The sequence below is a fragment of the Puma concolor genome, chromosome B2 (genome assembly GCF_028749965.1).
Source record: "Puma concolor isolate L17-30 chromosome B2, mPumCon1.1.hap2, whole genome shotgun sequence".
In the NCBI taxonomy this organism is placed as follows: domain Eukaryota; kingdom Metazoa; phylum Chordata; class Mammalia; order Carnivora; family Felidae; genus Puma; species Puma concolor.
In genome coordinates, this window is record NC_141671.1 from 111,897,621 (window position 1) to 111,911,517 (window position 13,897).

Below are 13,897 nucleotides of genomic sequence, written 5' to 3' on the forward strand. Positions count from 1 at the left end.
CTATGCCACTGTACTTTGTTTCAGATGGCTATAGCACCCTCTGGTGAATAGCACATGTATTTCACAATTTTCTCCAAAATAATATAAATAATAACACAGAGTGGCTTTTAGAAGTAGCTCTCTGTTTTTTGTTTGTTTGTTTTTGTAAGGAAGAATATGCCCAAATTGATTCACTTCATCTTAGAAGCTTTTCTAACACCAAAGTGAGCGTTATATAACATGTAAATTCTACATATAGAAACAAATAAGAAAAAGGGGGACCTGGGTATTTTGAATTAACCAATTTAGTTGTGAAGCATGATAGTTTAGAAGAAGCAGAAGACTGTGAATTTTATATATAATGTATACCACTAATTTTTTTCTTCCTTTTTATGTTTAAATTTCAAAATGTCACTGAGCTGAAGCACATAAACATAACCATACAACTTTGCTTCCCTACTTCTTTTAGGTCTCTACTCATGTGTCACTTTCTCAGTGATATTTTTACTAATCATCTTACTTATATTCACAGCCCTCAACACCCTAAGCCCTTCTCTGCTTCATTTTCCACCAGTTAGGATGGCCAAATAAATTTTTGTCCAAACCAAGACATTTTTGAGAGTGAAAAGGGATGTGTGAGTATTTAAACTGGGACAAACAAGCAATGGGAACACTGTGGCAAGGTCATCTCACTCATAACACCTATCATATTCTAATGTACTACACATTTTACTTTTTCTTTTTCTTTTCCCAATAAAATGAAAGCTTCACAATGAGCAGGAGTTTTGCTTGTTTTTTTTTTTTCCTCATAGCTATAACCCCAGTGAGCTCCATAATATTGGTTGAATAAATGAACATGTTTACCTGCTGTGATTATTCAACGTGGCTGCAAATTCTTGTTCACTCTCCTCATTGACAGGTGACACTTATTTCCCCTTTCTTTGAATCTAGGCTGGCTCTCTGACCACCTCAACCAACAGAATGTAGCAGAAATGTGCCATGACAATTCCAGGCCCAGGCTTTAAGAAGACCGGTAGTTTTTATTTTCTGATTCTGAGAACTCTTGTTCTTGGCATGCTTTCTCTTGCAACCCAGCCACCAGGCTGTGAAAAGTCCAGACTACTCTGGTACAGCAGCCCAGCTGAGTTTCCAGCTGACAGCTAGGTTGAATGACCAGGTTTTCAGTGAGCCATCTTGTCTGTTCCAGCCCATTTGAATCTTCAGGTGACTACAGTCCCAACCATCATCATATGGAATAGAAGAACTGCCCAGGTAAGTCCCAGAGAAATAATGAAATAGTTGCTGTTAAGTCACCAGGTTCTGGTGGTTTTGGAAGCAATAGGTAATTGTAACATCTGCTATATCTATGGTAGGCACTGTAAGGACACAAAGTGAGCAGGAAAAGATCGGTCTTAAGGGACTATGAGTTTAAAGGGAGAAAAAAAATCATTCCCATGAATAATGTTTTCTTGTAAGGTCATTACTGCTAGAAAAAAGCCAAAAGTAATTTAGGAGTCTATAGGAAGGATGCATTCAACAAGAATTTGGGAAGTAAAGACAACTACATTAAGTTGGTGGAGAACAAGGAACACATCACTAGACAGAATTTGACAATTAGAGTCAGAGGGGCAGAGTTACTGGAGGAACCAAATCTAACAGCACAAGCACAAAGGTAAAGAAAGAAGCATGAATAACTATTCACCTAACAAGAAGCTTGGTTTGACCAGGACGTGGGCTTTATGAACAGAAAGGAAAGCCAGAAAGGAGGATTAGAAATATGTAGTCCCAAAAGTTGTGCTAGTACTTGGATTTCTTTCATGGTCAGAAGTAAGTCAGATGGATTTTATTTTTAACATCCACTGAGTTTTCCATCAGTGATTATAGACATTATGTGTAATCACTGTAAGTGGAAACTTTTTAAAATATGAGAAAGTAAAATCATTTTAAATTCCTCTTCCCAGAGTTAATCACTGTTAATCTTTTCTTCTTACATTTCCTCGACAGAAACATGATTACAACTGGAATGCGGGAGTTTGTATCCTCACTCTTTTGCTAAAATTTATTTCATAACTATCCACTAATTAAGGATCCTCTGAAGACAGTTTTAATTATGACATAAAATTTATCATATGAAAACACAAAAATTTCTTTAATAAATATCTTGTTAGTAAATATTTACATTGTTTCCAAATTTAGATATAGCTATTATGAAAATGAACACCAGTTGTGCCTTTACCCAAATATACTTGGGATAGCGCCATTGACCTCTACTGAAGGATTCTATAAAAAAAATAGTCTTATAAAATATTGTCATAACTATTATGGATTGAATGTGCCCCACTCTGCAAATTCATATGTTAAAGTTCTAACTCCCAGTGTGGATATATTCGAAGATAGAGCCTGTAAGGAGGTGATAAGGGTTATATGAAGTCTAAGGGCAAGGCTCTACTCCAGTAGGGCTGGTGCCCCTATAAAAAGAAGAAGAGTTACCAGGGTGCTCTTTCTCTCTGCCACAAGAGAAGGCAGACCTCTGCAAGCCAAAAAGAGAAACCTCATCAGGAACCAAACTGGCCAGTGCTTTATCTTGGACTTCCTAGTGAGGGCTGGGAAGAAATTGTAAGAAATACTGTTGTTTAAGCCACCCAGTATGTGGTACTTTATTATGGTAGTCAAAGCAGACTAATATAGTTTCCATAAAGATTTGGCTGAGAACATTGTTAATTACATTGTAAAGTTCATGTTAATGAAAAAAATTTCATTTTGCAATGAGAAAATAATTTTATTATCTCATGGACATCAAATTGAATACGAATCTTTATGTTCAATTTGCTTCGCTTGCTTGAAATCTTCTAGGCAAATATGTGGCTCTCTTCTCTTTGTCCCAATTTCTTCATTTCTAATTTCATATTTAATTAGAGCATATGTATCTTTATAAATAACATTAATCCTTTTTTGAAACAGGCAGTTTGCAAATAAATAAATGAAAAGATGAAATTAAATGAACATTATTTTAGCCACTTAAGAATAATTAAATACAACAGAGTAGTGTTATGATGGAGCTAAGCATTATACAACTGTTAAACCAGAATCGTTATATGAATTGATTGACAAATATCACTATTATTTACATATAAATGATATAGTGGAACAGTAACAGAAATCATGGAAATTGCACATTCGGTCAGAGGCAAAGCTAAAGAAATATACTTATTTTCCCAAATCATAGCCAGACAAAGAAATGAGATTTTAAAATTCCTTGAATAGAGAAAGTTTAATAATTTAAGGAAAGGCAAGTGTTGCCTTCATAATTTCATTAGGAGAGAAGACTCAGAGGCTGGGAGGATAATAATAACAAGACTCTAAGAAGATCCAAGCTAAATAAAGTAGATGATCTAAATATTTTGCAATTCGACCTTCATTGTAAAACATACAATCTTCATTGTATTTTCAATGTGATCAACACAATGTGTCTTAATGTTGAATGAAAATTTAATTTTTTCACGTCTCCAAAATAGCATCATACTAATAAATGCAACCATATGGATCACATGGCTTCCTAAAGGTACAAAACAGTTTTCACTGACAGCAATACTAAGTTTTAAGAGGTTCAATTAGGCATACAATGTATGTGGTAGTTTGATCTGAGCTCTGAGGAAGGTTTTAGGGCTAAGTGAATGATTGCAGAGTGGGAATATTTTGGCAGTAGCTGAACAGTACTATGAGATTTTCAGCCAGTGAAAGTTAAATGCAAAATCTGTTCAGATATCTTATGTAATAAAAAAAAAAAAAGGAAGGGGTGAAGTCTTTAAAGGGATGTAGTTCTTTATATTTTGAAGGGAAATGTGTAAAATATACAAAGTGTCATTTTCTAAGAGGTAAGATCTTCAATCCAACCAATACTTCTAATTAGGATACTTGGGGTTTTTTTCCTAAAAAAATCTAGTGAAAAATTAACTAGAGACATTGAAAGTGTATTTATGATAGCTATGGCTGAAATTAATGAAGCAAGAGAAAGAACAGGCTAGACAATATATCAAATGGCACTTCCTATCAGATTTATGTGGTGTAGTATATAGAACATGGCTTTGAGGACCAAATGTTCTGGCTCAAAACATTATTTCTATGATCCATTGAAATATGGAAACCCAGTCTATATACATTCATTTTCTTTTTTTTTTACATTTATTTATTTTTGATAGGGACAGAGCACAAGTGGGGGAGGGGCAGAGAGAGGAGACACAGAATCAGAAGCAGGCTCCAGGCTCCGAGCTGTCAGCACAGAGCCTGTCGCCGGACTCGAACTCACAAACCGCGAGATCACGACCTGAAACCTAAATGGGAAGCTCAACCGACTGAGCCACCCAGGTGCCCCAAATATACATTCACTGTCTAATCTTCAACATTAGCCCGTGTTATGAATGAAGAGACTGAGACAGAGGATATTAATTTGTATGAGATAACAAAGCAGGTGAGTGAATCAGAATTCTGATACAGGTTACTCTAAAGTCTGTATTCTTTCTGCTTCATGAAAATGAAGTGGAATAGTTGCAAGAACTGTGAAGGACCTCAGATTTTAGCCTATCATACTTTCATAAGTGTTAGCAGAAGACATGAAATTCCTGGGTCAGAGACAAAGGGCTTTATTACTCATAGCACAGAAGCAGCATGAGCTTCATATTTAAATCTCTTCTCCCCCCAACTAGTAAACCCCATGGGGCAATAGGAAGGCCCCAGTGGGCTGAGCACACAGTGGGTTTGGTCACATTTTATAAAGCCTGAGTTTAGGAAACCCCTCAATCTTTAAAGAGTAAGCTAACTAACATTGTCATTCTTTGCCCAAGAGGGAGATAATACTTTCACTGTCCTGGTCAGGAATAAAATCTGCCCTTTACCTCTATAGGGGGTATGGAGACCAAGACTGTATGATATACAAACATCCTTTAAAACATAGCCAGGGGCAAAAGCTGCCACAAGTCATACAAAAAAGCCATGAAGAATTGTCACCCACACTTCAAACAGTATCTAAGGAAACATCTAAATGAAGTAGATTGTGAGGTCCATTAGGCAGTCTGACAAAGGCCCAGAGAGGTGTGATCAAGTTGTGTGTGGTTCATGTTCACATATATTAATATCTAAATGTGATTCAAATTCAGGTCCTTTAGGCCTGGGGTCTATGCCATCAGCTCATTCACAAAGGGACACAAGGCAGAGATGGTTGTGAGCAAGGAAAAGACATGTATCTTGGTGATAGAAATTAGCAAAATCAAGTAAGATATACGAGCTTCAGACAAGGACACTATGCTTAAGGCAGAAATTCATCCTACGCAGGAAAATCTAAGCAGAAAATCAGTTGTATAAATTAAGTCCATCTGTAAGGACAAGCTCCATTCAATTTACTGAGCACTCAGGAAGTCAGTATCTCACTCCAGGGCAGGGGCAATTTGTTTTCTGACCAGAATAATAAAGATAATGTCTCCCTCTGGGGCAAATATTGTGCAGTTTAGCTTGATACACGGATAATAGCTAGAATAATTCTAGACTTGGTGGACTTAAAAGCTTTAATACTCTTCTCACCTAGATAACAATTGGCTTGCTAGCTGGGCAGGGCTGTGCTTGTTGATAAAAGCACTTCCAGGGGATAGAGATCCGGGGAGGCAGAAATTGACAGAGAGAAGAGATAAAGAGCAAAGTTGGAGGTCACTTTTTCAAAAAGAAAATGACCAAGTGAAATGTCAGCAGAAAAAAAAAATACACGTGCCTTTCTACACAAGCTAAACTACAGCAATCTTTGCCCAGGAATTAGAAGTGAAATGTCAAGCCAATTCAGAGCAAGAGCCTACCTGATGGCAGAGCCAAAGAATAAGAATTAGAATTTGCAGAGAAAATGTTCCCTCCTAGTTATTTAAAGAAAACATTATTGAGAGCTCAGTTAAATTAGGTCCAAACTGGTTTGAAATCCAACATATTACTTTTTTCATGTAATCCCTAGTCACTAGGTAACTAAACACTTGCAAGGTTTTAGGAATGCTCCTTTAAGCACTGTATTGGGAGAATATGATCTTTTTGCATAGTTTTCACTCTGGTAAGCAGTCTCACAGTCCGTTATATTTGAATACTGCATTCATTTCTTATAAAAAGGTAATAGCATGTCCTGTATTATATTTCAGTCATTTCCATAATAAAAGTTATAGTTAATGCTGATAATATCACTAATTAAAAGAAAGTCATATATATATATATATATATATATATATATATATATATATATATAGCAAATAGCTAAGAATAACTGAGAATAAGCTAAGGGACATAATTTTTATCTACTTAAGAATCACTGTATTCTCTTGGTTTAATTTAAAGTTTTGATCATAATAAACTTTTCCTAGGTCTGAGAGAGCAAGAGCAATAATCATTTATCTTCAAACTTTCTGTGGAACAAAGAATAATTCTCATTTAACTTTAAAAAATTGATAAAGGAAATGACAAAAGATAATTTTTTATTCAAGTAACTTTAACTTCTTCAGTATAATAATCATGCTTGCATAGAAAAACATTTATTAAAAATGTAAAATGATGAGAAATCTGGTTCATTTTCTCAGTTACGATTTATTGCCTAAAAACTGAAAATACTTTAATTAAATATATTAATATAGTTTGGAAAGGAATCTAAAACTTAAACATATTTCGTTTCCAAAATTTCAGTGGAATTAAAAATATTTCTTATAAAATATAATGTATAGTGTACAACATGATGACTATAGTTAATAACATTGCAGTTAATAGATCATATGTCATCTACAATAACGTAGTTAATGTTATATACTTGAAAGTTGCTGAGAGTAGGCCTTAAGAATTCTCACCAGAAAAAAAAAAAATTACTTATCTGTGTGAGACGATGGTGTGTTATCTTGGTCTTCATAACCACTCTACAATGTGTGTGTGTGTATAAAAATCATCACATTGTACACTCTAAATGTATACAATTAATTATATTTGTCAATTATTCCTTAATAAAGTTCGGCGGGGTGGGGGGGGGAATTCTGTAATTCGTAAAAGTAATGTGATCTTGGGTGCCTGGGTGGTTCGATAGGTTAAGCATCTGACTTAGGCTCATGTCATGATCTCATGGTTTGTGAGCATGAGCCCCGCTTCAGGTCAGCACAAGTCCTGCTTCGGATGAGGCCCGCTTCTCTCTCTCTCTTTCTCTCTCTCTCTGCCCTCACTCATTTGCACCCTCTCTCTCTCAATTAAAAAAAAAAAAGTAACGTGATCTTTATTTTCAAGATTGTTTTTTTAAAAAATCTTTATAGATGAAAAAGTATTTTATAATTTCAGTATTATATTTATTATTTATTCTTAACTGAAGTGAGAAAGTTAAGTGACGGATACAGAAGCCAAGCAAGTCTACCGAAAATATTAATATGCTACATTTTCAGTTTAGCACAATTTAAGTTATGAATTTATGGTGCCAAGAATGTAATGAGATTACCTGAGAAAATTAACTCAGGTCGAAGAAAAATATATTTAATGATCTATAAGAAAGAGAATTTCTCTGCAAGTATGGAGAGGTCCTTCAGTCTAAGCCAAATGTTCTAAACCATCAAATCTCAAAATGCTGGAAGTGTTGGACCTAGAAGTTATTACTGCTCTTCCATTCCAAATTGTGAGAACATAAACATGTCAAGGGGAGACAAGTGCTTGTGGGTCTCTGAGTTAGAACATTAGGATACAACAGCCCAAGTTGCAGATATATGATTCCTGGGCTTGACTTTTCCTAGCTGAAAAGATTAGAAAGGTAGGAGGGAAAAAAGAAAGGAAAACCTCAAACTCAAACTTACTACTTTATTGTTAATAAACATGGGTAATTAGATTTTAGCTATAAAACTAACAAGTGCTTAACTCACTACCTCCTCTGACAAACTAAAAGCTACCTTGAGCAGGTAACCACGAATTTTTAGTATTTTTAAAAATTATTAAACAATTTCATCTACCAATTTAAAAAAGAAAGGATTTATGCTCAATATAGAAGAATAAAGTTATACAGCATGTTACAAAGGAAGCTAGGCTTTACTTTTTAAAATCTTCATATGAAAATATCCTATCTATCCAATACTCTAAAATTATAGGTAGAAAACCAGAACAAGGGAAGGACTATTTTTAAATGAATTTTACTGAACAGAAGGTCTTCAATTATAGAAAAAAAAAAATAAACTCCAATTCTAATCTCAAAAATAGATTAAAAGCAGTATGTTTGAAGCTGAAATAATTCACAAAAAGAAAACACCTTTTACCCTGGACAGCAGTAAGAAGGGAGAGCTGTGTCCAATCCCTGCCACTGACCCTGAGCTAAAGCTGGGTGCTTCACCACCTTGCAAAGCTTTTCAACCGCTCTGCTGAAACCAAGCTAGTTACCTCTGAGGACCCTAACCCGGAATGACTGACTTCAGAGTTGGGATATTTCAGGCTATCAATTCTGTCCATGCATCTTACCTCTCATTCTTTGTTACTGCCTTTTCCTGAATTTAGACTTTTCCTCCTTCACTTTCATCACCTAACTACCTTATGCTTTCTTCACAACTTCTGCACAATCAATTGCCTCTTTCCACACTGTTCTCTTCTTGCAACCCAAATTCATGCCCAGGGCCTTCTGGAATCTCCATTCCACAGCAAACACTCATCATCCCCTTCTGAAAGTGCTTTCTCTACTGTTATAAACTAACCTGCCTCTCCCACATTGCCCCTTCCTCCAGTCTCCCCACCATCTTCTAACCTATGCAACAACTCATTGTCCCTTTTAGTCTCGTTTCTCCCCTTGCCGCTATCATCTCCTGACCTCTGAGTAACTCCTCCAATTCTTTGGGGATTTCCTATTTGACTCAGGGTCTTGTCTCCTCTCCCAAGTGCTTTTGTCATCCTGAGTCATCTAGACAGATGATCTATCCCACATGGTAGCATGATTTCCAAACCTTTTTAGTTTCGGCTACCTTCAACCTACTCTCTGTATCAATCACCCCCTCCCAGAGCAAGTTCTTGTCACCCAAGGAATTGTCCCATGTTTGTTTTCTTTCATGCAAACTGTTCTACTTCAACCACTATTTCCTTTCCTTTCCGTATCTCATGCCCTTACTGACAACATCTCTTCTGCCACAAAGAAGGATAAAGGCCCTTGAATTATCCATTCCCTTCCAACCTATTGATCCCTTTCTACCCACTTTTTATCCCCTAGAGCCCATGGTTTGTCACCAGAACCACTCTAGCCAGCATCTTCAAGTCCCTAGTACCCACATAATTCCACTGAAACTAACCAGTAAAAACTCTAACCTGGAGGAATACCACAAACCCATCTTGTCTGTTCCTATACCTTGGGTGACTAGACTCTGCTAGAGAGAAATCACATGACTCTAAAGCTTGGATCTACCATAAATTCTCATTTCCAACCCCAGCTAGGCTCTTAGCACTGCCTAGCAATCCTGCTATGACTTCCCCATCAGTTATTCATAGTTCACTTATTCTTAATATAGCTCATTCATACTTCTTCCAAATCTAGATGCAATTTGTTAATTAAGGGACATTTCTGCCACAACTAATGTCAAAAATACAGTTGATATGTCATTTTTGCCAGGTTTCCAGGGGGACAGAGATAGAAAGTTAACCAAATGTTAATTTCTCCTACATAAAACTGAAGGTTTGGTTAACCCTGTAGCCATACAAAAGTTTCATGTTTTATTGATATAGTTCTGCTTCCATATCTATTTTCCACACTAATCAGTAATTTCTTTGAAAAAGGAACTGCATCTTATTTGTATGTATAGTTCTGTAGATAGCTCAATAACTACTGCAGTCTAAAAATATTTGGAGAGCAGTAAAAGAGCTCTCTTACACTCTCTATGAGCCTAAAATTAATCTATGACTGAAAGTACAGTTTACTTTTCATAATCAGAAAATACTGGTACATAAGATGAAATTATGATCTGAATACCACACTATAATTAAGGAATCAAGAAAGTATGAGATATACTTTAGTAATATTTTCTTCAAATATGCTTTAATGTTTTGAAACTTTTAGTATTTGAATAGGTAATTCTGTTTAAAAATACATTAAGTATCTGTGATAGACTGATAATGGTTCCCAAAGATATTTCCATGGTCTAATTCCTAGAACCTGTGCATGTTACCTTATATGGCAAAATACATGATTCAGGTAAGGATCCTGAGAACAGAAACTTATCCTATATTATCCATGTGGGCCATAACTGTAATCACACGTATCCTTATTAGCGAAAAGTAGATGGAGTTTTGAAACAGAAATAAGAGAAGGCAATGTAAAGATGATGGTGAAGATTGAGTGATGTGGCTACAAATCAAAGAATGCCAAAGACTGTTGGCAGGCACCCAGTAGCTAGAAGAGGCATGGAACAGATTCACCCCCAGAGTCTCAGAGGAGACTGTAGCTCTACTAACCCCTCAATTACAGGTTTCTGGAACTGAAACCATGAGAAAATAAATTTCTATCATTTTAAGCCACCCAGTTTTTGGCAATTTGTTTCAACACCCATAGGAAACAAATATAACATTGCCATGTGTCAGGCACCATATGCGTCTCTAAAGACATGAAGATTAAGAAAATAAAAGTACAGGGAGGCATGGTCCCTGACCACTATTAGTTCTCAATGTAGTGAAGGAGACATAAAAATTTTTAAAAAGTCACCATACAGTATGGTTTCTATGTTGGAAATATGCACTGGGGCTAAAGAAACACAGAGAAGATATCTACTAAACTAATGTGGAATTGTAACCCCATGGAATGGCATTTGGGAATCAAACAGTTAAAAGAGCGTGGTAGGTTTAGAGAATGGCAAGTAAACCGAGGTGGATCATCTGTGGATGGAGATGAAACTGGAATGGTAGATTATAAAGCAATATATTGTTCTTTAGACAGACAATGGGAAGTCACTGAAGGTTTTCAGCAAGAAATCAAGGCGCCCTGATTTCTGTTTTCAAAAGATAACTCTGAGGCATTTATGTGGAAAATTCGCTTACGTAGAATAACTCACTCCCCAGATGATGCCCAAAAAATGAAGTGTTACCTAACTAAATTTGTTCCAATAGCAGGCAATGAATTTTCATTTGTTTTGGCAGCACAGTCGCAAGCTAGTATGCTTAAATTCAACTACTAGACAGGTCATTAACATTTCTTTACTCAGCCAAAACAGAATTTTCAGTACCTTCCATTTCCAAAAGACTAGGTAGATATAGAACCTCAACTTATCACATGGAGGATTATTTAAAAGTACCCAAATAGGTTTTTTAAGGCAAGAATCTGGGAAATATACCCTCCCAGAAAAGATTTCTTATAACCTGATTTTTCCCCTTCTAAATACTGAGTAATTTTCTCCAAAGGCTATTGAGTGGAGAATAAATTCATTATGGCATTATGGGTAAGAAATTATTAACCTAATTGAGTCCATGACTTATTCCTCAAGAAAAAAAAAATCCCTACAAAAGAAAGCTGTTAAAAACTTCTTAAGGGATAATAAATGCTGGTCTTTAAAAAATACAGGAAGTAATATAAACAAGCTGCTTCTGTTAAGCAGTGGTCAAGCTGTACCAACAACAATCTTACAGTTCTCACTGTGGAAGGAAAGAAAAGAAAAACTACTTCCTAAAGTAGCCACAACTGAGTGAATAGAAGTTAGAGATAAAAATCTACATTTTGTGGGTTTAACAAATAATGCAGAAATGCCAGACCAAATACACATTTTAAAACAGTTCTGTTCATCCAACTTAGAGGTATTTGTTACTTAATGAGCCCACTTTTTAGGGCTTCAGTGCCCAAGCCAAGCATTGACCATTGACCAAGAATTACAAAAGCAATGGTCTTGAATTTTCACCATTAACAGCAATCCACAAAATCTAGGAGACCATGACCCAAGTTATATTCAAAGACAAACATTTTTATTTCCAATGATCAAATCAAACCATAGATCTCTGGTTCACTTTTATCCTTGATCAATACAGCCCAAAGAAAAGGAAGGGGGCAGTAAATAACTGAGAGCATGGGTAATGAACATAGCCAAACAAGACTTATTTTTTTGCTGGAATATTCTAGATTCACCAATTAATTGCTAACCCTGAATTTCATGTTTTTCTTTTCTGACCCTAATAAGTCTTTCTTCTCTTTTTTTTTAACTGACCCTGATTATACATATGGGAAATTCAGTGAATGGAAAAGAAAATAAAATAATCATTAATGAACATATCACTATATTTTGTACTAGTGATAAAATCTACTTTAAAATTCATGATTCTCAATGAATGTGTGACTAGAAAAATACTGGTTTTCAAAAAAACAATATATATATATATATATATATATATATATATATATATATATATATATATATATATATAAAATGCTCTACACTACCACACACTATAGACTTGGCACAGAACAGAGAAAAAAGTAAACAGTCCTTGCTCTCTGCATCAGTAAATCTAACTTTACTGCTGAGTCAAATTTTACAGGCAAAATATTTATGATACAACAGTAATTCTTTAAGAAAAGATAATGGTAAGATTCTGATTAGATATGCATTGGAAATTAGATGTTGGACTTGAAAATCAGTGTAACAGAATCTCTCTTCCTCAACAAGGGTGCACATACTAGAAGGGTCTAATTGATTCTAATCTTCATCATACTTCTCTTTTAATTCATACAATTGTGCTATTTCCTCTGAAATCCAGTTGCTTTTTATGAACAAAGCATCTGTACATTATTATTATGTACAAAGCATAATGAGAGACATCAGGTAAGTACGTTGAGGGTAGAGACCATGTGGTGTGGAGACAGTGGTAGGGATCTCTGGGAATCCTATGCAATGTTTCAAATTGAGAATAGTGCCTATGCGTGTGTGCATGTGTGCATGCACATATGTGTGTGTACATGCACATATGTGTATTCGTGTTTGTGCATGAAATATAGAGGGATTGAATGATCCCTTAATTGTTTTAAAAATATTTTCAGCTAACAAACAAATGTGTGTGAGTGTGTGTGTCTGTGTCTGTGTGTGTCTAAATTTTCAATTCTTTCATCTTGAGATCTAAGGAGTTTATTCATTAAGCATAATCTTGCAAGATTATAAAATCCACAGTTAAATATAAGATTGGAAAATCTTCAGGACAATCAGTTCTCAGCAGCTCTATTTTGTGCTTCCAGAATCACTGAAAGATGTTTCTGAGGTAATTATTTGAGGCAATACTGGACTAAGAATCCCAAAAGAACATCCCACTCAACATTGGTTGAATTAACAAAAGATTTGCAAAAAAAAAAAAAAAAAAAAAAAAATTTTGGACATTTTCAAGACTAAAAAGATGTTTTCTAAGAAAAAGAAGAGTAGTAAATAGATATTTTAGACAGAGGAAATTACATGCCCAAAGGTACAGAAGCATGGAATAGCATGGAAAGTTCAGAGAATAGAAAGTAATTTTGCAATACAGTAGGAGTCTAGAAGTTTGAGAGAAGTTGAAACAAGTCAAGCTCCTTGCCCTCTACACCAAAAGCTCAATCTTGGACTCTCATCTCTGTTTCCACTCTCTCCTCCTCAACGTACATTACAAACACATTCCCCAGGGGCACCTGGGTGGCTCAGTAAGTTAAGCATCCAATTGGGTTCAGGTCATAATCTCATGGTTTGTGGGTTCAAGCCCCACATCAGGTTCTGTGCTGACAGCTCAGAGCCTGGAACCTACTTTAGATTCTGTATCTCCCTCTCTCTCTGCCCCTCCCCCACTCATTCTCCCTCCCTCCCTCTCTCCTTCCCTCCCTCCCTCCCTCCATCCCTCTCTCTCTCTCTCCCCCCCCCCCCGTTTATCTCTATCTCTCAATAACAAATAAACATTAAAAAATTTTTTTTAAAAA

General features: G+C 35.7%; 1 long non-coding RNA gene across 1 annotated transcript in view; it reads left to right on the top strand.

Moving 5' to 3' along the window:
- The first annotated feature begins 1,047 nt into the window (after positions 1 to 1,047).
- LOC147581184 (uncharacterized) overlaps positions 1,048 to 13,897 on the top strand; it is a 53,482-nt gene continuing 40,632 nt past the window's right edge. The window contains exon 1 of the long non-coding RNA XR_015250866.1: positions 1,048 to 1,251. This is a non-coding gene — a long non-coding RNA (uncharacterized LOC147581184). The remainder of the gene's footprint in view (positions 1,252 to 13,897) is intronic.